General features: G+C 43.4%; 1 long non-coding RNA gene across 2 annotated transcripts in view; it reads left to right on the forward strand.

Annotated features, from left to right (window-relative positions):
- Positions 1 to 2,387: 2,387 nt before the first annotated feature.
- Positions 2,388 to 25,448, forward strand: part of LOC120369312 — a 44,700-nt gene continuing 21,639 nt past the window's right edge. Inside the window, exon 1 of one of the 2 annotated variants that reach the window (XR_005583059.1) lies at positions 2,388 to 2,640. This is a non-coding gene — a long non-coding RNA (uncharacterized LOC120369312). Of the gene's footprint in view, positions 2,641 to 12,368; positions 12,449 to 25,448 lie in introns of those variants that run through there. The other variant, XR_005583061.1, reaches the window with a different exon arrangement.

Genomic DNA, 25,448 nt, shown 5'->3' on the forward strand with positions numbered 1-25,448 from the left:
ATCCTGCCGCTGCGAGCCGAAGAGCGGCCCGTCCCCTGGACGACTGGACCTGCCGCAGGCATGACTGCGGAGGGGGCGCTCGTCCCGCGGCTCGGCTGGACCTCCCGCAGGCATGACTGCGGCAGCTCAAGCGGAGCCGCCGGACCCGCGAACCATCCGCAGCCGTGGGAGGTCCAGCCGAGCCACGCGGGACCAGCGGTCCCTCTGCAGTCATGCCCGCGGGAGGTCCGCTGCTCCCGCGGCTCCAGGGCGCCTCCCGCGCATGACTGCTTGGGGCGGCCAAAAAGGTAGAGCCGCCCCTGTCTACATGCACAACCAAATCACTTGCTTGATGTTGCAATTCTCATACATGAAATCAAAGGAATTTTGCCTGCAGGAATTTTGGAGCAGTTCATTTCTAATTTACTTTTTATCTTTTCATACCAAAAGCTGAGCCATGTGGCTAAAGCAGCACCTGTATAAAAGTTCGGAGAGGTATATGGTTAGAGAGGACCAAATAATGCATTTTTTGGTTGGGGGACCAAACTCAAAAATAAAAAAAAAAAAATCTGGTTTTATTTCAACCAAAATCAAATTTTTTGAACTTTTTTGTCTAATCAAATAATTAGATTTTTTTTTAATTGACCAAAGCAATTGGGTTACCTCACGACAACTTTTTTCAAGTTTTGCATTTCAATGTGACAGTTTGGGGTTATTTTTCACCTTTTTGTGTTTTTCCTTTTTACTTGGCCAAATGTAAAGATGAAATACCGTTTGAATTAAAATGTTTTCAAATGAAAAAGTCTGAGCAAAATGTTTTGAAATGGTTGAAATTGGGAATGTTTTGACTTTTTTGAAAAAAAAAATTACATGGCATTTTTTTTGTTTTTTAACCTTGAACCATTTGTCAAATTCACCCCAAATTCACAAATAGTTTTGGAGCCCCCTAAAAGTGCATTTTTGGTTGAAATTTCTAGTTGCCAAAAATAATTGCTCAGCCATTCTGAACAGAGTGGGTTAGAACCAGCTGAACTAACCCTGAACATCATGGGTTAGAGTGGAATTAAACATAAGTGTGGGCCCCAGAACTGAAAGCATAGAGACATTTCTAGATGGGGCCCAGGAAGGATCTCGTAGCTTGCCTCACTGATTGTGCTTGCCAGTTAATCCCATAAGGGTAGGGAAACCCCAAAGTCTTTGGAATGATATGAAAAATCCCTTTAGTTGCCTCACCTGTGGGAAGCGAGGGGATGAAAGGTAACACAAACTCCCCTCCCCTCCTCCAAAAAGCTCAAGATTAAGTATACCTAGGCCATCCCTGACAGTTGTCAGAACTATATCTGTCCTGCCTTGCTAGTGATCAGCCTGACACCCCTTCCACAAGACAGCCAACATGATGGATTTTCCTAATAGACTGCAGGTTTTCAGACCCTCCTATGGGGCTACAGGAAGAATCCCCTGAGTGGTTCCTCCTTTCCAGTTCCCTGCACTACCTCCCTCCCAGGGCAGAGTGGGGGAGGGGCCAAAGGAACTCCCTCTTGCCCCCCCAGGCCTTGGGAGGGGGGCAATTAGAGACTCCTGGCTGCAACCCTCCACCTAACCTCCTGCAGCACCAGAAGGGTAGTGAGGAGCAGAGCAGCTGTAGAAGGAGCAGAAGCCAAGCTTGTCACTGAGAGGAGCAGCAGACTCTGAAGCGGTGTTTGTGAGGCATAACTGGTGTTGGAGTCCGGGGGTTTAGCAGATTAAGTCATTGGGGGTGATGGGTGTCCACAAACCTTATTTGTCCAAACCACCATCTACACCAAGCCAAATTATTGTGACCTCTACTCAGTAGCAATTACTCCAGGGGAAGAGCATGCTAGGAAAGGAAACTTATTTCAACTCTAATCAAAGAGCATTTTGACACTGCAATGTCTTCGCCAAGAAGTTACATTCAGTTGTGGGACTTTCAGGAATAATTCAAAATACTGAAAACCAGTTTGGCTAGACGTTGCATGGCATAGTCGATCTATTTTTCCAAGACTCATTCAGCCTATATGTAATTCCTTTCTTTATTCCTGTAATTATAAAAAAAAAAGTCATTATGTAAAGGTGGATAGAATTACTATAAAAAATGTAATCTGAAAATTCAAAAGGTATATTTACTTTCTGCACCGAGGAGAGAACAGCCTAGTTCAGTCAATACATTTATTTTTAATGGAGAGTTTGATCCAACTCCTAAAAAAGTCAGTGGCAATCTGTAAAGCAGTGGTCTGCACCCTTAAGGGTCAGAGGCCTAGAGATGGCCAGCCTGTCCAATTAGCCCTGCCTGACGCACCTGGGAGTGGTGGGACGTATTATCTGGCTGATTAAGGGCTGCAAGGAAGACAGGGAGTTCTGGGAGAGATCTTAAGCACGCAGGGGGAGAAACCACAGAGTTCTGCAGGCAGTGGAGAAGCCTGGGCCCTTACAGCAGATGCAGGGGTTGCTAGAGGAAGCTGAGCTAATAAGACAGCCTGGGGGGACTGGAAAGAAGCTGCTGAAAATAACTGTTTAGAGAGGCTGCATCGCTGGCAAGGGAGACTGATCCTGTTTTAGCTCCCTGAAGACTGGCTTCACCAGGCCTAGAGACTTTTGTTTTGGGACTTGGAAGTTCTGAGTAGTCCTAACTTGGGCTCTGAGGTAAAAACCTTCAAATTATTACTTCAAACTAGCTCCTTTGAGTAGGCTTCATTAAAGAGACTTATGCTGCTGTTAATTAGAGAGTGTTTGGCTTCTATTTGCAGGCTGTTAGAGTGAACTCCTTACCTCATGGAAGGGGAAACGGAGACAGGCTGCAGCAGGGACACTTAGAAGGGCCTACCTGTTCTGTAGCACCCCCATTTATAGAGTCTTTCCATTGACTTTAGCAGAAGTTGGGTTGGATCCTAATTTAACATGATTTCAGCATTCCAATGCAAAGCTAAGATCCACCAGAAAACTGAACTGATGTCCGTGCATCTCTTACACGTACATCTTTTGTGAGTCATGTCACACCTCTGACAATACAAATGTGTAACTCATAAAACAGCAGAGCCCTGCTTAAAACTAAAATATTGGTCCAACCAAGCTGGCATTTAACAGACTTACTGCTATAATTCTTATTTGCATAATGCTATATATAATTAGGGAACATATCTGCTGAAAAAACGTAAGTACAATTCCTGATAATATTTTAGCCTTCTTGTGGAAAAAGTAGCCATAGATAACACTTGGCTTCCAAAAAGTAAAATATTGTGCTAATTAGACCTTCACCTATTGACGGTTCTTGGCTGATGCTTGTACCATTAGTCTTTCCAATTTAGTTTATATAACCATAGGGCTTGGCTACACTTGCGAGTTACAGCACAATAAAGGAGCCCTGGGTGCTCTAGCTCACTGCCCATCCACACTGGCAAGGCACGTAGAGCGCTCTGACTTGACGACTACAGTGCTGTTGGTACTCCACCTCGGCGAGTGGAATAACATTTGCTGCGCCCCCGCTGGAGCGCTGTGGCGCCAATGTGGACAAGGTGTTGCATTACTGCACTCTGATCAGCCTCTGGAAACATCCCATAATCCCCTTAAGTCAAGTGGACACTCTTGTCATTGTTTTGAACTCGCTGTAGGAATGCGGATATGCTGTTTGAAAGCTCCGTTTCTGACAGCTGGCTGCTTATCTGCTCTGAGACAGATAAGTGTGCTCCAAGACGTATTAGTGTGGAATGCTGAGTGTGAGAGAGGCGGGGGGGGAGTGGGTGTCTGCTGCTGTCTGAACTTATAAGACGGAATGCTGACATGCTCTCAGCCCCCCCAAAACCCATTCTCTCTTCCCCTACATACACACAACACACTCCCTGCATGGGTGAAAGTAACTTACAGGACTTACCGGTACTGCCGGAGTCCTGAGGGGGCGTGGCCTCATCCAGAAGAGGCGTGGCCTCTCAAGATTTAAAGGCCCTGGGGAACCAGCTGTGGCTAGGAGACCCAGGGCCTTTAAATCAACCAGGGGCTCCCAGCTGAAGAGGTGGCTGGGAGCCCTCAGGGGCAAATTAAAGGGCCTGGGGCTCTGGCCACCAGGGGGAACCCTGAGCTTTGCGGGGCTGGGGCAGGGATTTAAAGGGCCCAGAGCTCCTGCCGCTGAGGGGAGACCCAAGCCCTTTCAATCCTGGCCCCAGCCCAGCCGCCAGAGCCATGGCCGGGATTCAAAGGGCTCTGGGCTGCCCACAGCCCCGGGGAGCTCTGAGCCCTTTAAATCTCAGCTGCGGCCGGGATTCAATGGGCTCTGGGCTGCCTGCAGCATCGGGGAGCTCGGAGCCCTTTAAATCTCAGCCGCGGCTGGGATTCAAAGGGCTCTGGGCTGCCCGCAGTGGCGGGGAGCTCTGAGCCCTTTCAATCTCAGCCGCGGCTGGGATTCAAAGGGCTCTGGGCTGCCCGCAGTGGCGGGGAGCTCTGAGCCCTTTCAATCTCAGCCGCGGCTGGGATTCAAAGGGCTCTGGGCTGCCCGCAGTGGCGGGGAGCTCTGAGCCCTTTCAATCTCAGCCGCGGCTGGGATTCAAAGGGCTCTGGGCTGCCCGCAGTGGCGGGGAGCTCTGAGCCCTTTCAATCTCAGCCGCGGCTGGGATTCAAAGGGCTCTGGGCTGCCCGCAGTGGCATATTCAGTTTCCATCTGCTTTTGACTGAGCAATGATCCATTTGACCTTAGAAGGCAATTCTCAAGTGAGGGCCACTGGAAAAAATGATATGATTACGGTGGAGGAGTCCACAGATCCACCCCCTTTCCCTTTGTTAGTTTCAGTTCTGTGAAATTATATTAGTGCATGGGGCAACTTCCTATGTGTTGTGAAATGTCACAGTATGTCATTTAAATGTATGTGCTAAGAATGTCTGCAAAAGTTTTGTAAGGTGAATAGTGTATTCAGTACACAGACATTCAGAAATACCCTGTCATGTGTGGGTGAACACTTTTCACAAAACAAGCACTCTATCAGTCCTCATCCTCAAAGGAAACCTGCTCACCACTTTCAAAAGAGGAGCCTTTGAGGCTCAATTCATTACTCTGCTAGATGCTAAAAATCATGAACTGATCAGAGATGCTGGATTTATGGTTTATTACAACAATCTGCAATCCATTTACCCCCCCCCTCTTTTTGTCCTATGACTGCACAGGTGTTAATAGGTTACTCTAACTTGACTGGTCCCTTATAATATGTGATAATTACTTATGCTAAACAATCTGTTCCACCTTGCATTTTGCTATGATGCTGCTTTCCCAAACCTGAAAAAGAACACAGCTTGGCTTGAAAGCTTGTCTCAGCCACAGAAGTTGGTTCAATAAAAGATATTACCTCACCCATCTTTTCTCTCTCATATCCTGGGACCAACATATCTATAACTATACTGTATGCTTTGATTCAGAAGTCAGATCCAAATGGGATCCAGCCTTCTGTTGTGCTTCAGATAAAATCAAAATGGTGCATTCTATGTACTCATTGAAACCTGTTTCCTTAAAGATGATGGATGACACAGAGAAACCCCATTTGTGTGGATGGAAAAACCCAGAACAATCCTCTTTAGTTGTGTATTATGTCTGATTAGGCAAGTGGTTGTATCCAATGTAATGATTGATTCACATGTGCCTATCTCGCTGAAGGAACCAGAGCAAGTACAAAAGTACTCTTAGTGAAACACAGGAATAATATTGCTGTGCTTTCACTATCACAAAAACTGCATCAGTAGTAGTGGGATGAATATTACCACTTCCCCAAAATAGGACCAAACATCCATGGGAGACTGATTTTTCTGTGAGAGATCTGGTTCTATATCACTCATTGTATTTGGTAGAATGCAGAGAGTTGCAGGTCTGTAGGTTTAGAAACTTTTGATCACCTGCAAAGAGTAATTCCAAGGGCCTGGTTTGGAAGTCAGATTGACTGTCTTGGCACATGTAGGAAATGGATTCTCTTAGCCTTTTATTATAATCACAGTTAAGCTCACACATCTCTCTCCCCAAAATCTGTTCCTAGTTTGTGAACCAAACATTTCCCAAGACTTCAGCAATTCAATTAAGAGGCCTGCCTCCAGCCCTTAGAGGGCTTCTGGCTCATTGAAACAAAGGGAAGAATGGACCCATAAAATGTATTTATCAGAGTGCACTGCAGCATGACAAAACTCTAGCGATCCTTTTATAAAGGTGGATCAGCAGGAGCCAATGATATGTTTGTGAACCTCAGTCGGAGGGGAGAAGCCCTTGTGGGTCTGACAACTCAGTTTATCAGAGGTAGTTACAAATTAAGCTTGCAACAAACCATTCAGAAAAGGATCGATGACTCTGTAATATACACACAAGTTTGATCTGCCACAGGGCTACTCTCTGAGTATGTCTACAGTTGAACTGGGAGGTGTGATTCTCAGCTCACATAGCTGTATCTGTGCTAGGTCTCCTCAAGCTAGTGGCTAGTAGTGTGTCCATGCCGGTATGGAATAGCTGCTTGAGTACGTAACTAAGGCATTAGGTGGGATTGTTCTTGGGGGAGGCTAGCCTGAATGGCCATCCATGCTGCTATGGACACATTGCTATTTTTACGCACTAGTTCAAGCAGAGTGCCTTCTGCAGGAGGGACTGGGCTCCAAAGGTACAGTACTCAAGAACATTAGGGGTGGTAGAGAGGGGATACCCATTTATTACCAGAAGTTGCTACCTAAATGGAGTGAGGAGGAGTGAACCTGCTACCTTCGTGAAATCAAGCACCAGACTAAGAAAGGTGGGCTATTATCTCATCCCCTGAATGTAAGACCTTAACAGTGGACGGGAGTAGCAGTCTCCAGATGCTCTTTTCTACCCTGCCTCCCCCCGTGATACTCCCCAGGGTACATTCTGCACTGATGGACAGCTGTGTTCTTTCAATTCACCAATATGGGGTGCCTCTTACCCTGCTTTGCTGTAAGAGCAATCACTCCTGGTCTGCTCACACACAGCCATTGGCATGTAAATCACTCTCAGCTATAGTGAATAAGTGCTGTAGTCAATCACTCATGTGTCGTCAGTATGCAGCTACCGGTGTAGTGCTCTGCTCTTGTTCGATGATGAAACAGTTGGCTGCGTGCGTGTGCCCTCTGTGTGCTGCCCCGGCTCTGCACAGATAGCTGACGCAGCAAACCCTGAGAGAACCCCCAAAGACCACAGACTCTAGTAAGGTACGAAGGAACCCGAGCCAGGTTTATCGTCAAACAAAGCACAGTAATAGTTTCCTATAGACTCTACAGGACGTACTAGGAATATGTGCCCCCTGGCAATGGACACAGCCCAGTCAGTGGCGGGACTTTCCACTGCCCCCTAGGCTGGACAAAGATGTGCACTCTGGGACCTACTTTTATACAGTTACAGGACAGATTACTCATCCCTCCTGACGTATTGAGGTACAGTTCTTGGCTCATTAGGGTGCTGTCTCCCCCTTGATCATGTTGTTCCAGACATACAGATCTATCCATCATGCTGTCCTGTCTTTAAAATGCACCTGCCTGTTCTTTGTTATATCTGTGGAATGTCCTGATGTCATCTTGGCACAAGTTCCTCTTCTCGCTACTTCTGTGAGTGAGGCCTGCCTCTGGCTCGCAGCCCAGCTTTTGCTTAGCAATGCCTGGAAGTACTTTGGTTCAGGCCTCAGACTAGGCCTCTGACACAAGAGTTTATGTTTCAGGGCCTCATCTTACTACATCATGAATTACAATGCAGGGTAATATCAGCAGACTCCGAGCCCCAGGCTTTCTTCCAGAACTGTGCATCTTGTACAGCCCACCACACTTCTGGACAACATACGCTCATATAAAGTCTGTCATTTCATTATCTCACATGAAATTCCTCAAACATATGGTTTAGAAAAAACAAAGTTTATTAACTACAGAAAGATACATTTTGTCATTACAAGTAATGAGGCATGAAAGTCAAAATTGGTTATGAAGAATTAAAAGGTAAAATGTAAATTAATACCTAATTTAACAAGCTAAGTGAATTCAAAGCAAAGGTTTCTCTCACCACCTGCTGTAGCAAACCTACTGGCTGAACTCCTTTCGGATAGGATCTGTCCTCAGTCTTCCTTTGTCCTTTAAGTTGTCGAGGCTGTGAGCAGAGATGAAGGGAGAGAGATGATTTGGAGCCTCTGTTCCTCATTTTTCTCTTCTTTGAGAATCATCTCCAGATGACGTTCAGGAGACAGCAAGTCTGTGGGGACAGGTGTTCCTTTGCCAAAATGTAGATTTCTTGCTCAGATCCTTTTTCCTGCCAAAGAATAGCTGCTTAAACTAGGTGATGGTCTATTTCATTTTGTTGACACCCGGCTGAGATGTCAGTTTGCCTTTTGTCTCTGAGAAACTGGTTTGTACCTGCTTTTCTAAACTTGGAGCATGTCTCAACAAAGTCATAGTAGAATTTTATAACTTTACATACAATCTTGCCACACATTTTACCAGGACAATAATGATCAACAAATTATGAGTTTTCAAATGATACCTCAAAGGCATACTTTGTATAAAATTTAGCATAGTCTTGTAAAACGGGTGAACATAAGGGACAGACTGTCACATCCTGCTACTAGCAAAAGAAGTTGACTCAAGAAGAGAACACAGCCAATAAGTAAAAATGGCCTGTCTTGGTTGTACAGGGACCATCCTAGTTTCTTTATATGATGCCTCTAGTCTACACACTGGAGCCCCAAAAGGAACCAGAGAAAGATTATTTATAATCAGCTCACTTTGAGTCATGTTCTATTCCAATTGAAGTCACATGGCTTTAATGGGAGCTAGTCTTTTAACTAGTTCTCTGAAAACATCTGCTCAGCATTCAGTGGTAGTCAAAGAAACTAACTGTTAGGAACTATGAAGAAAGAAATAGATAAGATAGAAAATATAATGCCACTATATAAATCTATGGTATGCCCACACCTTGAATACTGTGTGAAGGTCTGGTTGCCCCATCTCAAGAGATATGGTATAGAGAAGGGCAACAAAAATGATTAGGTGTATGGGAAAGAGATTTGAAAAAAAGACGGAGTGCTCAGCTTAGAAAAGAGACAAGTAAGGGGAGATATGATAGAGGTTTATGAAATGGTGTGGAGAAAGTGAATAAGTGTTATGTGGAGGGTTCGTCAGAGGATGGAGATGGATGGCAGGAGAGAGATCACTTGATCATTGCCTGTTAGGTTCTCTCCCTCTGGGGCACCTGGCATTGCCCACTGTCGGTAGACAGATACTGGGCTAGATGGATCTTTGGTCTGACCCGGTACGGCCGTTCTTATGTTCTTATGGGTTAAATAACACAAGAACCAGGGGTCACCCAATAAAATAAATAGGCAACAGATTTAACATAAACATAAGGAAATACTTCTTCACACACTTCACAGTCAACCTATGGTGTTTGTTGTCAGGGGATGTTGTGAAGGCCAAAAATATAACTGGGTTCAAAAGAGAACTAGAGAAGTTAATGGAGGATAGGTCTAGCAATGGCAATTAGCCAAGATGGTCAGGGCTGCAACCCATGGTATGTCTGTCCGTAAACCTCTGACTTCCAGAGGCTGGGACTGGATGGATCAGTCAATAATTGCCCTGTTCAGTTCATTCCCTTTGAAGCATCTGGCATTGGCCACTGTCGAAAGACAAAAAGAACGAGGAGTACTTGTGGCACCTTAGAGACTAACAAATTTATTTGGGCATAAGCTTTAGTGGGCTAAAACCCACTTTATTGGATGCAGTGAAAATACAGTAGGAAGATATATATACACAGAGAACATGAAAAAATGGGTGTTGCCATACCAACTCTAATGAGACTAATCAATTAAGGTGGGATATTATCAGCAGGAGAAAAAAAAACCGTTTGTAGTGATAATCAGGATGGCCCATTTCAAACAGTTGACAAGAAGGTGTGAGTAACAGTAGGGGGAAAATTAGCATGGGGAAATAGTTTTTACTTTATGTAGTGACCCATCTACTCCCAGTCTTTATTTAAGCCTAATTTAATGGTGTTCAGTTTGCAAATTAATTCCAGTTCTGCAGTTTCTCATTGGAGTCTGTTTTTGAAGGGTTTTTTTGTTGGAGAATTGCAACTTTGAGGTTTGTAATTGAGTGACCAGGGAGGCTGAAGTGTTCTCTGACTGGTTTTTTTGTATCATTCTTGATGTCTGATTTGTGTCCATTTTTTCTTTTGTGTAGAGACTGTCTGGTTTGGCTAATGTACATGGCAGAAGGGCATTGCTGGCACATGATGGCATATATCACATTGGTAGATGTGCAGGTGAACGAGCCTCTGATGGTGTGGCTGATGTGATTAGGTCCTATGATGGTGTCCCTTGAATAGATATGTGGACAGAGTTGGCAACAGGTTTTGTTGCAAGGATAGGTTCCTGGGTTAGTGTTTTTGTTGTGTGGTCTGTGGTTGCTGGAGAGTATTTGCTTCAGGTTGGGGGGGGACTGTCTGTAAGTGAGGACAGGCCTGTCTCCCAAGATCTGTGAGAGTGAGGGATCATTCTTCAGGATAGGTTGTAGATCCTTGATGATGTGCTGGAGAGGTTTTAGTTGGGGGCTGAAGGTGACGGCTAGTGGCGTTCTGTTACTTTATTGCAATAGTTCTACCTACTACAGCCTCATAAGTTTCAGGTGTTACAAGTGATATATTTACTTGACTGCTAGGTTAAATCTAGTAATTTGTGTCCAAGCATTGTTACAAAAGTACATTCTTGCAAGCATTTCTCTTCTTTTCTGTTTCATAAGGGAGTGCCAGAAGCTCTGGCATGTAGAAAGTTAAGTGCATTGGTTCCAGGCAGATCCATATTTATTTAATTACTCCTGACCTAATAATAATGTAATAACCCTGTCTTGTGAGTGATTTTATGTTTGCTAGAGGTAAAGCGACCTTATAGGAGTATAATTGCTAATATTGCTTATTAGCTTAGAACATGCATGGGGTGGGGGGAATGGGGGGGAATCGCTGAACATAAGTAAATGGGTTATTAAGCTTGCTATAGTTATTAGGCTAAGGGTCTGTGAGGATAGTTATACTAAAAGTTGAAGTGCAGCTGAAATGAGAGAGACGTAAGATGATAACCCCAGGTGTGACATTTTGCACTCTGGGAGACAGACAGGCAACCACAATCAGATACAGAATGCCACAGAGTTCTGCAAGAAGGGAGTGTTGTGTGTTGGGGGGGTGATAAAAGGGAGCTCCCCCCCTTCATTTATGGACACCCATCCAGACAGTTAGCTACAAAATCCCTGTTAGTATCTATTCTCTACTTGCTTTACCTGCAAAGGGTTAAAAAAGCCCATCAGTAAAAGGAATGGAGTGGGCACCTGACTAAAAGAGCCAATGGGAAGGCTAGAACTTTTTAGGGGGGAAACTTTTCATTTATCTGTCTGTCTGTTCTCCAGAGAGAGGGGACAGAGCAAAAACAGGGACGGAGCTATACCGTAAAAAGGTATGAAAATCACCAGATCATACCTAGAAACTACTCAATTTGAAACCCCAGATATGTAAGTAGATCAGGAAATGTCTAGGAAGACGTGATTAGGTTTATCTTTTTTATTTCTGTAAGGCTTGTGGACTCCTTTGTGCTAACCCCCAAATGCTTTTGTTTTGCTTATAACCATTAAGCTGGACCTCAAGAAAACCATTCTTGATGCTTAATTATTGTATTTGCTCTTTTTAAATCTAGCAATAGCCTAAGTTCCAGATGTATTTTCTTTCTTTTTGTTTCTAATAAAATTTTCCTTTTTTTAAGAACAGGATTGGGCTTTTTGTGTCCTAAGAGGTTTGTGCATATGTTGTTTAATTAGCTGGTGACAACAGCTGATTTACTTTGTTTTTTTTCCGCAACTGTTCCCTGGAGGGGATGGTAGTGAAAGGGCTTGAGGGCACCCCACAGGAAGGAATTCCCAAGTGCACCTTCCTGGGTCAAAAGGGGTTTTTTTGTACTTGGGTGGTGGCAGCATCTATGCATCCAAAGTCAGAGAGAAGCTGTAACTCTGGGAGTTTAATATAAGCCTGGAGTGGCCGGTATTAACGTTTAGAATCCTTGTGGGCCCCCACCTTCTGCACTTGAAGTGCCAGAGTGGGAAATCAGCTTTGACAGGGGGCTTTGGCAATTAAGCTGCTGTGTGGTATTTAAGCACTTTAGACTGCATTTACGTATAGGAATTATTAAGAAATAAGTAATGTAAAACATTAATATTAATATTTGATACTTACTATGGGAAGCCCAAAAGCTACATATGAATAGGGGCCGCTACTGACTTATTATAATCAGGGTAAAGGATCAAATATAGTATGTATCTGTACTATTACCATAAAGAGTGGTGTAAAATACCACACCCAGTTCCTTTTTCTTTAGGTTCACCCTGAGACAGTGTAAACTGAATCAGTATCTTCATTCTGATGGATTCCACTCACTTTTCCTTTCTTGTTACCAGTGGTCTCCACAGAGTTGTAAGTATGCCCAAAATTAGACTGTAAGTATGAACAATGCAGGAAACCACTTTACTGTATGTATTTTATTCTGTGCTATGTATATTGATTTCCTATGATTTCCATTGTGGTTGTCTGTATAAAATAAAGTTTCTCTGTGTGTTTCACCAGATTCCATCTCCTCAACTAACTTGAAGTAGCTGCCTAGGAAAAGAACCTGTTTTCTATAAAAAGTGCATGTTGCACCCCAGTATATAATCTTATAAGTATAGTAATTGTTCAGGCTACATGTATTACTTTTGGCACTACTGTCGGTATTCCTTACATACAGTAAGTCCCACAGTTCCTCCTGCGGTGCAGCTGGGTATACTTGGGTAACTCCACTCAACTCTGAGGGAAGCTGCCTAGATGTTAGGTAATTCATGTTAGCATCACAAAGCTTTCTGCTTATTTCCATGAGATCCTGTCACTCTAGTACAATTAATGGGTTGAGGTTGACTTCCTAGTGACAACTTCAGCGCTGAAACTGCACATGTCTGGTAGTAAGAGATTAGCATTATCCATTGTTCTGATGTTTTTGATCACAAGAATTAATATATTCAGGCAATCCATTCATTACAGTAATGCTAAGCAGACCATTATTTATACACAGAAAAGACTGAGCTTTAAGTACAGTTGCAAAGGCAGGGTTTGACTACAGATTGGTCTGTTGAAATGTATTATGATAAAAATTGTTTTTAATTAAAAACAGCCAACATCCACATGGATCTGTGAAACATGACAGCTAGGTGAGCCTAGTCTCAATATATTAAATTCTATTAGGTTTGACTTCTGGGGCTGACGAAAGAGCTGTAGTCAGACTTCTGAAAGGCCAGACCACAGCAACAGTTTGGAGAAGTGGTAGCAAACCCTGCTGCTCAAGTTCATTGTGGGTGGATGTGTTAAATTTGCCCTTTTGGAAAGCTTGCTTAATTTCATTGTAATAAGTCAAGATCACCAGTTCATTCCTGCTAATTGCTTTCTTTTCCATCTTTCTGACTCATTTGTATTTATCACCACTTTATTTTATGCCTTGGTGCACAAAAGCCAACCTCACAGTAATTTTTTTTGCTGAGAGAACTTCAATAAGTTCTGGGGATTGTGTATGAGACATTTGTACCTACAATTCCTCGATCTGGATTTAAAGGGCCAGATGATCACCCAAATGTGAAAAGTAATGTCATTTCTCAAGCTATGTTCTAACCCCGGCTGAAAACTACCTCATGTTTTGTGGCTGTTCAAAATCTAAATCTAAAACCAAATTTGCAGGTGTCTCTGATCTTTCTCATGAGCCACTTCTGCATCTTAGAGCTTGAATCCATTTCTGATGTATTCCTCTCAGATAAACAGGTATTCAGATTCTTAAAATTAAAGTAATCTCTGTATTTTTCAATCTGGGAATTACACTGAGCTTTGTCATATCTAGAACAAACTCGTCCATATTTGTTTAATACACAACTGTCACTACTGATGTGACCCAAGCAATAACTATAGGTGCAAGAGGCCATAGAACGTGTACCAGTATTGGATTGAGAATTGACACCAATTGTGTAGCACTTCTTGTAAATGGAGCACCAAAATTTGTCACAGTTTGATCTCCTTAAGCACAAAGCCTTCTGTTGAAATCCAGTATCTCATCAGAGCTGGATCTTAATGATGTAATGCCCATGTGAGGAACAGATTCAGCAAAAACACTAACCTTGTGTGTGGAGTTGGATTGGGAGGGGCGCAGGGTGAGAGCTGTGGCCTGCTAGGATTCGGAGTGGGGATAGAAGGAGGAAATTTTGTCTCTATTTGGGGAGGAGGCTGGTTCTGTATTCTTGCAACTCTCTGGTATGCACTAATAAACCATGTAGATGAACTTGCTTGGAAGCAGTGCATACAGTTAATCTTAGTGTCACTTTGTTAATGAAAAGCCATTATCTCAGATGTGGCACGAGTCCTGTGATCTGGCATTTGCACATTTATTTATACTGTGATGGCCCTGTAACAGCAACACATACCCTTTTAAAATATTTGCAGAACATTAGTTTTCTTCCCTTCTGGAACTTTTCTGTGTTCCAAGACTCTTAACTTAGTAGTGAATCATTAAGCAATCTTTTAGAGAACTGGCAACTGCCGTTTTAATAGCAGTTGGAAAATTCTTTGAGGCACTATCTACTGATTTCAATGGAAGTTAGGTGCATAAACACCTTTTGAGATTCCGAGCCTGACTCCCTCTGGTTCCTGGATGTGGGGAAGGGTGTTTAGGCAGTCCCTGCTTCACTCCAGTGTACTTTACTCTCTGCCTTACCTACAGAAATTGAGGGCCATCGCCTCACTAGGCCACTTCTTGCTATCCGGATGAATGATGTCAACATCTCTACATCCCTGTAATCCCATAGAAACGGGATAGGCCTTAGGCACTGCAATCAGTTTGGTCATGCTGGGAGAATATAGAGGCCTAGTTTCCAAGGGCTGGTTGGGCAGTTAGCAATGGGTTTACAGACCTAGAGTTACATTATTATTAATTATTATTTTAAAATCCTCTAAAGGAAAATGTTTGGAAATCAGAAACCCCTCATGTTCAGGGCAAAAACAACCTTTAATGGACTAGGAAGAAGCTCTCCATGTGGGCAGATTATTGGAGACCTACTTGCTGCAGAGTTTCTTGCCTCTAATGCATTGGGTCAAAGTGAGATACGGTGGTGCACCACCTGCACCTCCACCTGGTGTCTTCTGCACCACCTGGACCTCTACCTGGGATAGCTTCAGGTGGGAAGAATCCAAATACCATTAGAAATTACAAGAACGCTTCAGCACTACAGAAAACTGCAGTGTTGACCCAGCAAGTAGTGAATTTTAACTTGGCAGGTGGTGGCAGTGGGAGCAAAAGGGCTATCAGCAGCCATCACCAACAGATCTTATTTTTCCTGTGTGACAGAATAAGACCTAGCCTGGCTCACCAACTCAAGTCCTCAGGAAACTCAGATGTGAGTGAAACATGATGGTTGCACCATTAGTGGACAAGTTGTAGAGAGAAGGGATGCTTTGATACCCAGTGTGCTATTCAAGGTGAGCAGATGGGAAATGAATAGGGAAGGGGGTTTGGCCAATTCACCAATATAAATATACATCTAGGGGCTTGTGCTGGTGAAAATGTAGAGAGAATGGGGTTGGATCTGAGGGAGGATCCGTTTCTTTTATTACTTGGTGATAGCTGGATCTTGCTAAGGCTGGCTAGGGTGCTGTATTGCATTGTATAACTTTGTGATTTAAGTGATGACAAGGTACATAGGGCATGAACCCTTAGCTCTATTTTAAAAATCAAAGTAAATAACTTGGCTGGGAGTAATGTTTTAACTAACTGAACATGCTTCAACTCATGATTTTTTCCTGGGAACACATACATCAGAACTATACATTCTTCTCCCCTATCAGATCATTACCCAGCAGCACTTCATTCAATTAAAAATATGAAATAGTATCAAGGATGAAACAAATGCAGTAAGGCTGGGATTATTTTTCAAAGGAGCCTAAATTAAATCCATTTAAATGATTTAGAACATTAAAATCAGTTCTGAGAATTATGTTCCCCTTACAGGTTTATAAGGTGGAGGACAGGCCTGACGAAGAACTTTAAAACAAAACAAATCAAGTAGACCCGAGCTGCTGCTTGCTTCTTATGATGAAGAATGGGGGATTTTTTTTTAAATAAAAAGGTTCCCCATTTCTTGCAACTGATGGGGGAGCAGAGATGCAATTTAATCATTAATCCACCCCATCCCACCAGCTGCTTGACAAGAATGTGATTTGAAAACTAATGTATCTCTGATCTGACCAGCTCATGTGGCGTGGGAAGTAGGGTGGTTAAAAATGAAGTGGTCCAGCCCACTCTCACCGAGTGCAGCGCGCTTGTGTTACACCCCAGGAGGTACTTTCGTCAGCATTTAAATAGCATACTTTGCATGCCAGCACCAAGGCACTCCAGGATGTCTTTGTGTCCTGTATTGACTTGTGTGCATAGGTCCTGTGTGCATTCAGGATATATATATGTGTTGGCTGGCAAATGCCCCCTCTTTTTCCTGTCATTGTTCACTTAAAAGTGAACCATTAACTGAATAGTTTGTTAGGTGCCAAGTCCTGCATTCATTGTTTTGTATTTCTCTGGCAACAACTGCTTATCTCACCAACTACCATCCTATTACTCAGGAATTGCACTTTCTACTGTCCTGCTCTAGAGGCTTGTCAACAATTGTTTAAACTGTATATGTGCCAGGGGAAATGCCAATTCATTAATTGGTTTTATTTAAACACTTCAGTTCATCTTAAATTGTTGATTATATTCTTTACCCATCTCCCTGTTGATACTCCATTAACAACGATCTCACTGAGCCGCGTGCTCCTTTGATGCTTTGTACTGAAGGCTGTGGCAAAGAACATAGGGTCCAGGGGCGGTTCTAGGATTTGGCGCGCTGGGGTCTAGAGCCGGCCCTGATAGGGTCCCAGTGATTACTGGGGCGGGTTGTGGGAGAACGCTTACATAACAAAGTACTGATGCTGCAGCAATCCAGCCTGGCTGCATTTTCTGTGGGAGGACCAGATTTTGCACTTCGGTGCAACCTCCATGGTGCTCTAAGTGATGGCAGACTGACTGGCCTGGCAAACAGCTGGGCCAAGATTCAGGATTGTTTTGTGCCTCTTGGTTTAAGCTGTGGATCTGGCCCTTCGCCTGTGTACTTTATTTCTCAGTCTGTATGTGGCGGTCTGAAAGTCAACAGGAACTTTATATAGTGTCCTGCAAGAGGACTGGCAACCTGAAACTGACTTTTACTAGGCCTGTCTTCAAAGACTGCCCCAAAGTCTCCCCAAATGTTCTGATTACAGTGGAATGCCATTTAGGAGACACAGAGAAGAACCGATGCAGTATGGCACTATCAAGTCACTGGGGCAGATCCTCAGCTGCTGTGAATTGTCAGCTCCATTGAAGTCATGTCATAGCACTTTGGACTTCAAATGGAGCTATGAACATTGACACCAGTTGAGGAGCTGGCCTGCTATACTTGGTGGTCTCTCACACATTTGCATGGCAGACTGCAAGATTATTCTCAGTTATCCTGTTGCCCAGGGTTCTTTCAACCCAAAGCTCTTGGTAACTTTACTCTGTGCGAGGAGGTGTCAGGAAATAAATCAGGAGAGACACGGCCATCTGACCGATAGATGGCTGGCACAAACAGGACAACACAAGAGTGCTTTCATTTAAAGCTAAACTTTACTAGTCTCAAGCACTTTCACACGTCCACAACAAGATTAGTAAAACACCCCCAACCCTTGATAATTACCAAAGCTGAGTGTGGCTTTCGAGTGGTACAGTGGGAGCCTGTCTGCCGCTGGGGAACACAAGATTCATCCAGAGGGAGAGACCAGTCCTGAAGAGGCCCCAAACGAGTCCCCTTATTTATACATTAGTAATAGAATGCCATGTCCCTTAAAGAAACCTTGTTAAGTACGCCGTTTCAGTGATCAAGCAAGAGGCTCCTTCTGATTATTGAATAACCAGGTGTGGGTTTTTCCAGAACTTGCAGCCTTGAGACCTCAATAGACATTCCTGGGGCATATCCTACTCTTTTAAAATGCATGTATCAGCAACTTCAACACAATTTTCATCAGGGAAGACATGGGGTCAAGCTGCCCTTTCGGTGGCACCCTAAACCCCCCTCCCCTCCTGCCTTGGTCAGGCTGAGACTTGCTTTTAACAGCTTGCTGACTAGGTTGTCTTTAACAATAAGCCATAGTGGTTTCAGGCACTTTACTGGTTTGCCAAAGTCTCCCCGTACAATCCCATTGTCAAGCATTGCTTTTAAAGGGTTCACTCATCACTGTATTTTACTAGTGAGTATCTCAATGTGCACACAATGTATTCTTTTACCTGATTTATTCCATTAAGAGATTTATTTTATTGGCTTTTGTTGGACTAGGAGGGGAACGTATACTTTCACTGTAATAAATATGAACTGTTATAGAAGGATTTCATATCCATTGTCAGTACAAATAGAATTGTTTCTGGCAACCCAGTGTATTCAAACGCAAGAAGGGCCCAAGGAGTTGTGTAGGCATTTGCATACCTCTTAAGTCATCCTGAAAACCCCCACCGCAGGCTTCAAACAGTCTACAGATATAATTAACCAAAGATGATCCTTTCTACTTAAGAACTGTACATGCATCCCCTTTCTCCTCATGGCTGCGGAAATACAGGCTATGAGGAGTTGAAGACTTGGAAATGCAGTTTATTTTTCTTGCCAGTAAGTAGTGTAGCAAAAGTCAAGCAAAACAGAAGATTGGGAATTACAGGATGTCCTGCAATTATTCCTCATTTCTGACTGTAATGTGAAAGTATTTCCCCGTCTCTTCCCCCACCCCCAACAAATCAATGTTACACTAACAATTCTGGTAATCTTTTCAATATTTACCTCTGACATTTTCTTTTGGTTGCCAGGTTTTATTTTTGTGTGTTTTTTTGTGTGTGGGTTTTTTACATCTACATTCCTCAATGGGCTGTCCTCAGTTTTCAACTGATTCTGCCTTCCCCAACTGATGACTTTGGCTGGCTTGAATTGATTGTTTATATCAGTTCTGTCTCCCTCAGTTCACTGCTTTGTTCAGTCTTGATCTTGCTTGAGTAAATAATCCACAGTGAATTACTCACTCTCCAAAAAAAATTTCCTCCTTACCACTGCTGACAAGATCCCAAGCCCTGCCCTTCCTTGTATTTTCCCCCATATCCACTCCTCACATGCTTCTCCCTCATCACCTCACTGACCCTTCCCTAGCCTACCTTTTCCATATAACCCCAAGCTTTCCTTCTATAGATAGCGCCAGTAGCTTCTGGGACAGCTCATTGCCACATTCCTTGGTCAGAGTGGTGGAGGTAAGGAGAACAAGCTCCTTTTCTCTACCCCTACCAGTAAAATGGGGAAATTATGATGGTTCTGTCAGGGAGTCTCTCCCCTTGCATTCCTTGAGGTGATGAGGTGCAGGAGATGAGGTAGCATAGGGAATGTTACTGGGTTTTTACTTTGAGTGAAGTTAGGTTACAAGTACAATAAGTTCAGTGATCTCACCTGTGTCCCTACTGGTGTACAACACAAAACGAGCACAGAGCAGCACATGTCCCTATGCCGGGGGCACTTGAAACTAGAAGAGCATGCCTGGTTGTTGATTGGATTTGACGTGCAATGGCAGCATGCACAGGATATTTCTACCCTACATGTGGCTCAATTCACTGCTATTTATCTTTATGAACTCTGAGACAGACTGACAATATCCTGCAATGTCCTGAACAATCCTTTATGGAATTAAAATAAACTTAATTCAATGAAGTTAAATTAGGGTTAATACCTTTGGGGCACATTGTATTAAAAATGCAATTGCGTATGTTACTGTGGCATTGCACGTACCTTTTCTAGTATGCTAGTGTACTTCCTTTATCATCCCTTTGAAACCACCCATCCTCGAGAGAGATGCATGCTAGTTCAAACTGGATTCTCCAGAGACAGACCAACAAAAAAGGCTATTTGTCTAAAAATCCTGGTTTTAAATGGGTTCAGGGCCTTCTTCCTGAAACAGGACCCCTGGTCCACAAAAGGTCCCTTTGAGAGGGGTTAGATTAGATAGACTGGGCCTACTGAGGCCTCATAAGACTCTGTGCTTTATTCTGAGCTGCAACTGCAATGAACTCATACCCACAAGGAAACCCCCAGGGTGGGGTGTTGAGGGACTTCTCTGCCAGCGCCCCTGTTAGAGTGGAGGTGAACTCTGGTAAGCTTATTAGCCTGTGTGTACGTTCTTTTATTGTTTTTAATGTTTTCTCTGTAGTACTTTTTATCTTAAGAGTAACATTTGTGTGGTACTTAACTGTCGACAATCATTCAATTATCCATTGCTTAAAGCAAGCAGGTGGGGTTGGGCTGCCTGTCTCTGCTGGGAATAATACAGTGAAGGCAGGGAACTGTGCAGCCAGAAATACCCTGGTCAGAAAGGAGTGAGATGTGGGTCTCCTCCCAAGAAAGGCAACGGCTGGGGAGCTAGAAGCCTGGGAGTGGGTGTCTTGGACTACTGAAGGGAAATACCAGTGCATTTGCCCTGAACTGGGACCTTCTACATTCACTCATAATTTCTATTAATCTCTTTCTCTTTCTTTCTCTCTCACGGCCCCCCCTCCCCACATCATTTGGACCCTTTCATTTCTATAGTTTGTAAATAATTTATTCCATGGTTTCCTCCATCTGTTAAAAGAAAAACAAATCTTAAACTCTAGGTTAAAGAAAATTTGTAGTGTGTACAATTGTAACTAGGAACCTGTTAGATTCACTTCAGATAAAGAAAGCCAAACGTACTAGGGAGAGGCACCCATTGTCTTAAGTATAGTGATGAAGGCAATCAAGGTTAGCTGTATTTGAATCCAGAGCACATATTACAAATCTGCATTCTGTATATACTTTCTACCCAATATATTGGGTTTTCTAGGTCCCCCAAGCCATCTCACTTTATTTGAGCTCTTAGTAAATTGTTATGGCTACAGTGCAGGTCACCTACCACATACAGCTGTTGCTATTCCATTAATTAATACTTATTTAATCTTGAATGTCAGTGGGAAGCTATTATGGCAGAGGGACCAATAACACATCTGCTAATGCACTGGGGAATTCCTTATTCTACTTTCATGAAAGCTCATGCAAATTTGCTGGAATCGTGTTTGACAGTCACCTTAAAAATACCATTTTCTGTCTGCTTATCTGTTCCTGGGAGGGTCAGCCATAGTCTGCTTGACCTCCTCCTTTATTTAGATGCTGTAAAGTGACTCTGCTGAATGCTGGGGAGATTCCAGTTTAAGAATGGTATTCGGGGATCTACATTTTAGTATGTTAAAAGTCAGCAGTATCCTTGACTTTTGCTCTTATTGAGTCATTCAAGAAACTAATCTCCTTCACAGCATACTGAGACCAAACATCAGGAGCAATTATCTATGTTCCACACACCAGGAGCACTACACAGTGTAGGGTATGGCTACAAAAATCCATGCATGAGGCATTCCATGCAGTGGCCCATTAACAGAGGAAATTACAGAACTGGTCACAACATCCTAGCACCTCTTGTTCAAAATGCTTTATATAGGAGACAAGCTATTTTGCCAAGTTATGTGACACTGGAAATTAAAGGCTCAGGTTTTAGTGTAAACTTAAAAAAAAATAAAAAAAATCCTGGGCCAGGCAAACCGCACAGCTCAGAATCTTCAGTGTTAACAATCAAAAATTCCTTAAAACTGAGAGCAGGATGCATTCAGCAAGATAGGCTCATAATATGCCGAGAAAAGAGATAAGTGAAAAGTTTCTGATAATGAGGCTAGGGAAAAATGTTTTCTCTTTCAATATGAAAAAGATGGTGGTGACTTTTTGTTTGAGAAACTCTAGTGTTCTCATGCTTTTGAACAGGGATGTGTCTTTTGTTGCTTCTGTGAAAATCCACCCAAATTTGGCCAAGCCTTTGAAAATTTTCATTGTAATGCTCAACTCAGGAGTCTCTACTGAGCAGCTAAAATCTGCAAAGTTTCTGTCCTCACTGAGCCTGCTCCATCTTCTCAGTTCCTATGTGTGACAAGGCTGCTCATGCACCATCCTCAAACAAGGTCTTGTCTTTTGTTTCCTATATATTAGAATTGTTGTACTTTAGATTCCACTCAATAGCCTTTTCTTCTCCTCTTTCATGTCTCTCGTCTCATTTAGGTGCCGTGCTTTAGTGATTCTAAGTTGTAGTAGACAGTTATGACTGGTACATCTCAAGAGCAAATGGCTAACAGAGTCTGATCAATGGAATCATTTTTACCAAGCTCTGCTCCTCACTTCCTGAGCTTCTAGTAACAGAGCATGCCTCAAGATATGTTATTAGAGAGATAACCACAAGTCTCCATGTTCCACATCACAGAATAGAATTTGGAAATATATGAAAATGTTTTTATAACTAAGTGATTAACAGGCAGCTCTTTACACCGCCAAAGGGCTCTAGAAACGTTACCCAATTCATCACATAAGCATTAGGGCTTATAGCATCCTCCCTCTATGCTGCAAGAAGGGGATCAAAGTAGTGTAAATTCCACTCCAATGAGTCCAAGACTATCTGAGGTAGGGTAGCAGCTCTCGCCACTTGACCTGCAGAAGTCCTCCAACAGGAACATCCTGTTGCTTAGGGCTTGTTCACACTTAAAATGCACAGTGGCACAGTTGCACTGCTGTAGCGCTTCAGTGTAGACACTACCTACGCCGACAGGAGGGAATCTCCTGTTTGGCATAGGTAATCCCGAGGCAGCAGTTAGGATGAAAGAAGAATTCTTCCCTTGGCCTAGCGCTGTCTGCAGAGAGACTTAAGACGGCTTAACTATGCTGCTCAAGGCTGTGGATTTTTCACACCCCCTGATGGACATAGTTAAACTAACCTAATTTTCTAGTGTCTACAAGGCCATAGTCTCAGTAGATTTGGGAGGGATGTGTTTCTGGGTAGAGGGGTGCAGTCAAAGGATATCCATTGTTCTAATATCTGCAGCATCAACCTTTGTAAACTCACAGAATTTCCTTTGGAAACTCCTGGTGGAGTTAATACAGGCTGAGTCAGCATTAACTCTGAAGTCTTATCAGCAGCAATCTCCCTGGGAGGGGGAGTCAGTCACTGCATGGCTCTGTGTTGCCAAAAGAGATGGGAGAGTGCCTGGAAAATAATACAGCGGGCTCAGCCTGCCATGTGACACTCTGGAGATCCACAAGTCTTCCCACAGATCATGGGCTATCTATGACTCAGGGGAGAAAGGAGGAGTTGGCTATGCCCTTCGCCTACTGTGATGGAGTAGGGAGTGTTAACCTGGTAATGTTGCATGGGAGTTTTACTAGTTTACCGGCTTCTGCTAACACGGGATGTGCCTCCATTTCCCTGGGGTACTGCACCAATACTAGATGGGGATGGGAAATAAGGGTGTGACTTCACTGAGGGATGATACTTGATGGCCCTTCCTAACCTGAGTCCAGGAGGGGGTTGAGGCTGGGTGACACCTTCTGCCCAGGAATCTGGACAAAGGCTGGAGGAGGGGTCGGGGTGTGGCGGGGTGAGGCAACAGGAAGAGGTTTCAGTTTGGAGCTGGCTAGGGAGATGCAGGGAGGCCCAGAACCTGAGTCTGGGCTCCCCACCTCCCAAGAGGGACCTGAGTGAGGGGTCCTGACTCCCCCACACTCAGTGACACCTACTCTCACCAAATCTTCTAAATAACCTTTCCCCCTGCTGAAGGCTTTTCTCATAGAGAGGACTGAGATGGTCCTATATCTGCTGTGGTTGGTTATTCTATTAGTTATTGAGTGCTGTCAGCGTACAATCCCAGTCTCTGTACAAAGGGGCTTAGAAAAGTGCGGACAACTTTTCATTCCACTGTTTAGAATAAATTCAATGTGTGATGTGTGGGTTTAGTGTTTATAGTACTAAATTTGGATGGCACTTTTCCAGCCCTTGAAATGTTTAGTTTCAGATTGTGATTAAGATCTGTCTCTATGTAGATTTGTTGATGAGTAAAGGCTTCCAGTACTTTATGCCTCAGTCCTTTACTGTTCACAGTTGTATTTATCTTGGCATTCTCTGTGTAAACAAACACAAATGCCCTATATACAATGGTTGAATAAATACCTTATTTTGAATTTCTCTCACCACTTACAGCCCAACTTTCCCCCAATTAAAGTGATCAATGGATCAAATTCTCATGGCCTCTGCATAGCAGTAGCAGGACTAAAACACTGTAGAACAATTAAGGTTTTGCTGTCTCAAGGGAGGAGAAAAAGAAGAATGGTATGACAGTTCCTTGGGGTGCCCAGGAGTATTTCTCACCTTTTTTACCTCCCTGACTCACCGAGAGAGAGGCTTGCTGGTGCTTAACTGGGTGTCAGCTCCCCAACACCACCAGTCTGTTAACTACCCAGACAATATCCTCTGAGCTCTGCCTTACTTGGCCTTGCATGGTAACAATAGGTTCATCCCAGTACCTGAGCCCCTCTGAAAGCATCCTCCTGTAGTATCTAGCCCCTGCCACTGGGCACTCACAGTATTTACCAGGTTCCCTGTTCCCAAGGGAACAGTACTGTATACACACAGCTTGATTGGGACAACTCAGGATCAGGTCCTTTATAAAATCACAGCACAGAGATGTATTGATAGTGGAACAAGCATAAGTTTTTTTATCAAAAATTAAAATTTAAGAGATAGTGAGTAAGGGTAATGGAAGCAGAAATGGTTACATATAAAACAAAAAAGTATAACACACTTCACAGAGTCTCAACTAACAGGCTAAAATCCTTCTCTTAAGTAGTTTCTCATCTAAAACTACCTCCCAGTATCACCAACCAACATGGCTGGGATCCAGCTTTCATGGATGCATAAAACACTGTCCTTTTTGCTCCCTCCATAATGGAGAACAGGGTGCTGCCCTGTCCCCCAGTTATAGTCCAATAAACATTTCAAGTGCACATCTAGACAAAGCTCATTTCCCCCTGCTGCTTGTCTCTTCCTGTTGACTCCCTAGCCCCCAGTTGACATGAATGTAAATGGGGCATCCATTGCTTGGGCTAACAATGCATAGTCTACATATGAACCTAGGCAGACAGGTGAATAAACATCCCCTTGTGTGGCAAAACTAGTTTCCCCCCTCTGCTGGGAGGTAACAAACTATAAGGACATATTTTCAGTATAGAGACCATTTGAAATATCTTTATGTACATTCCCCAATGATATTAATGAACAGCATGATCCTGGCTTTCATTTAAGGTCCTGCACCACATTCTGTATAGATAAATATTATGGCAGCAATATGTTGGATGTAGTGAGTTTGTCAAGTGTTACTGTTACAGAACAGTGAACCCAACATTTAGGTATCACTGACATCACAGAGCCACCACTCAGATGCTCCCTAACCGTATTG

Source organism: Mauremys reevesii, linkage group 7 (assembly GCF_016161935.1).
Source record: "Mauremys reevesii isolate NIE-2019 linkage group 7, ASM1616193v1, whole genome shotgun sequence".
Classification (NCBI taxonomy): Eukaryota; Metazoa; Chordata; order Testudines; family Geoemydidae; genus Mauremys; species Mauremys reevesii.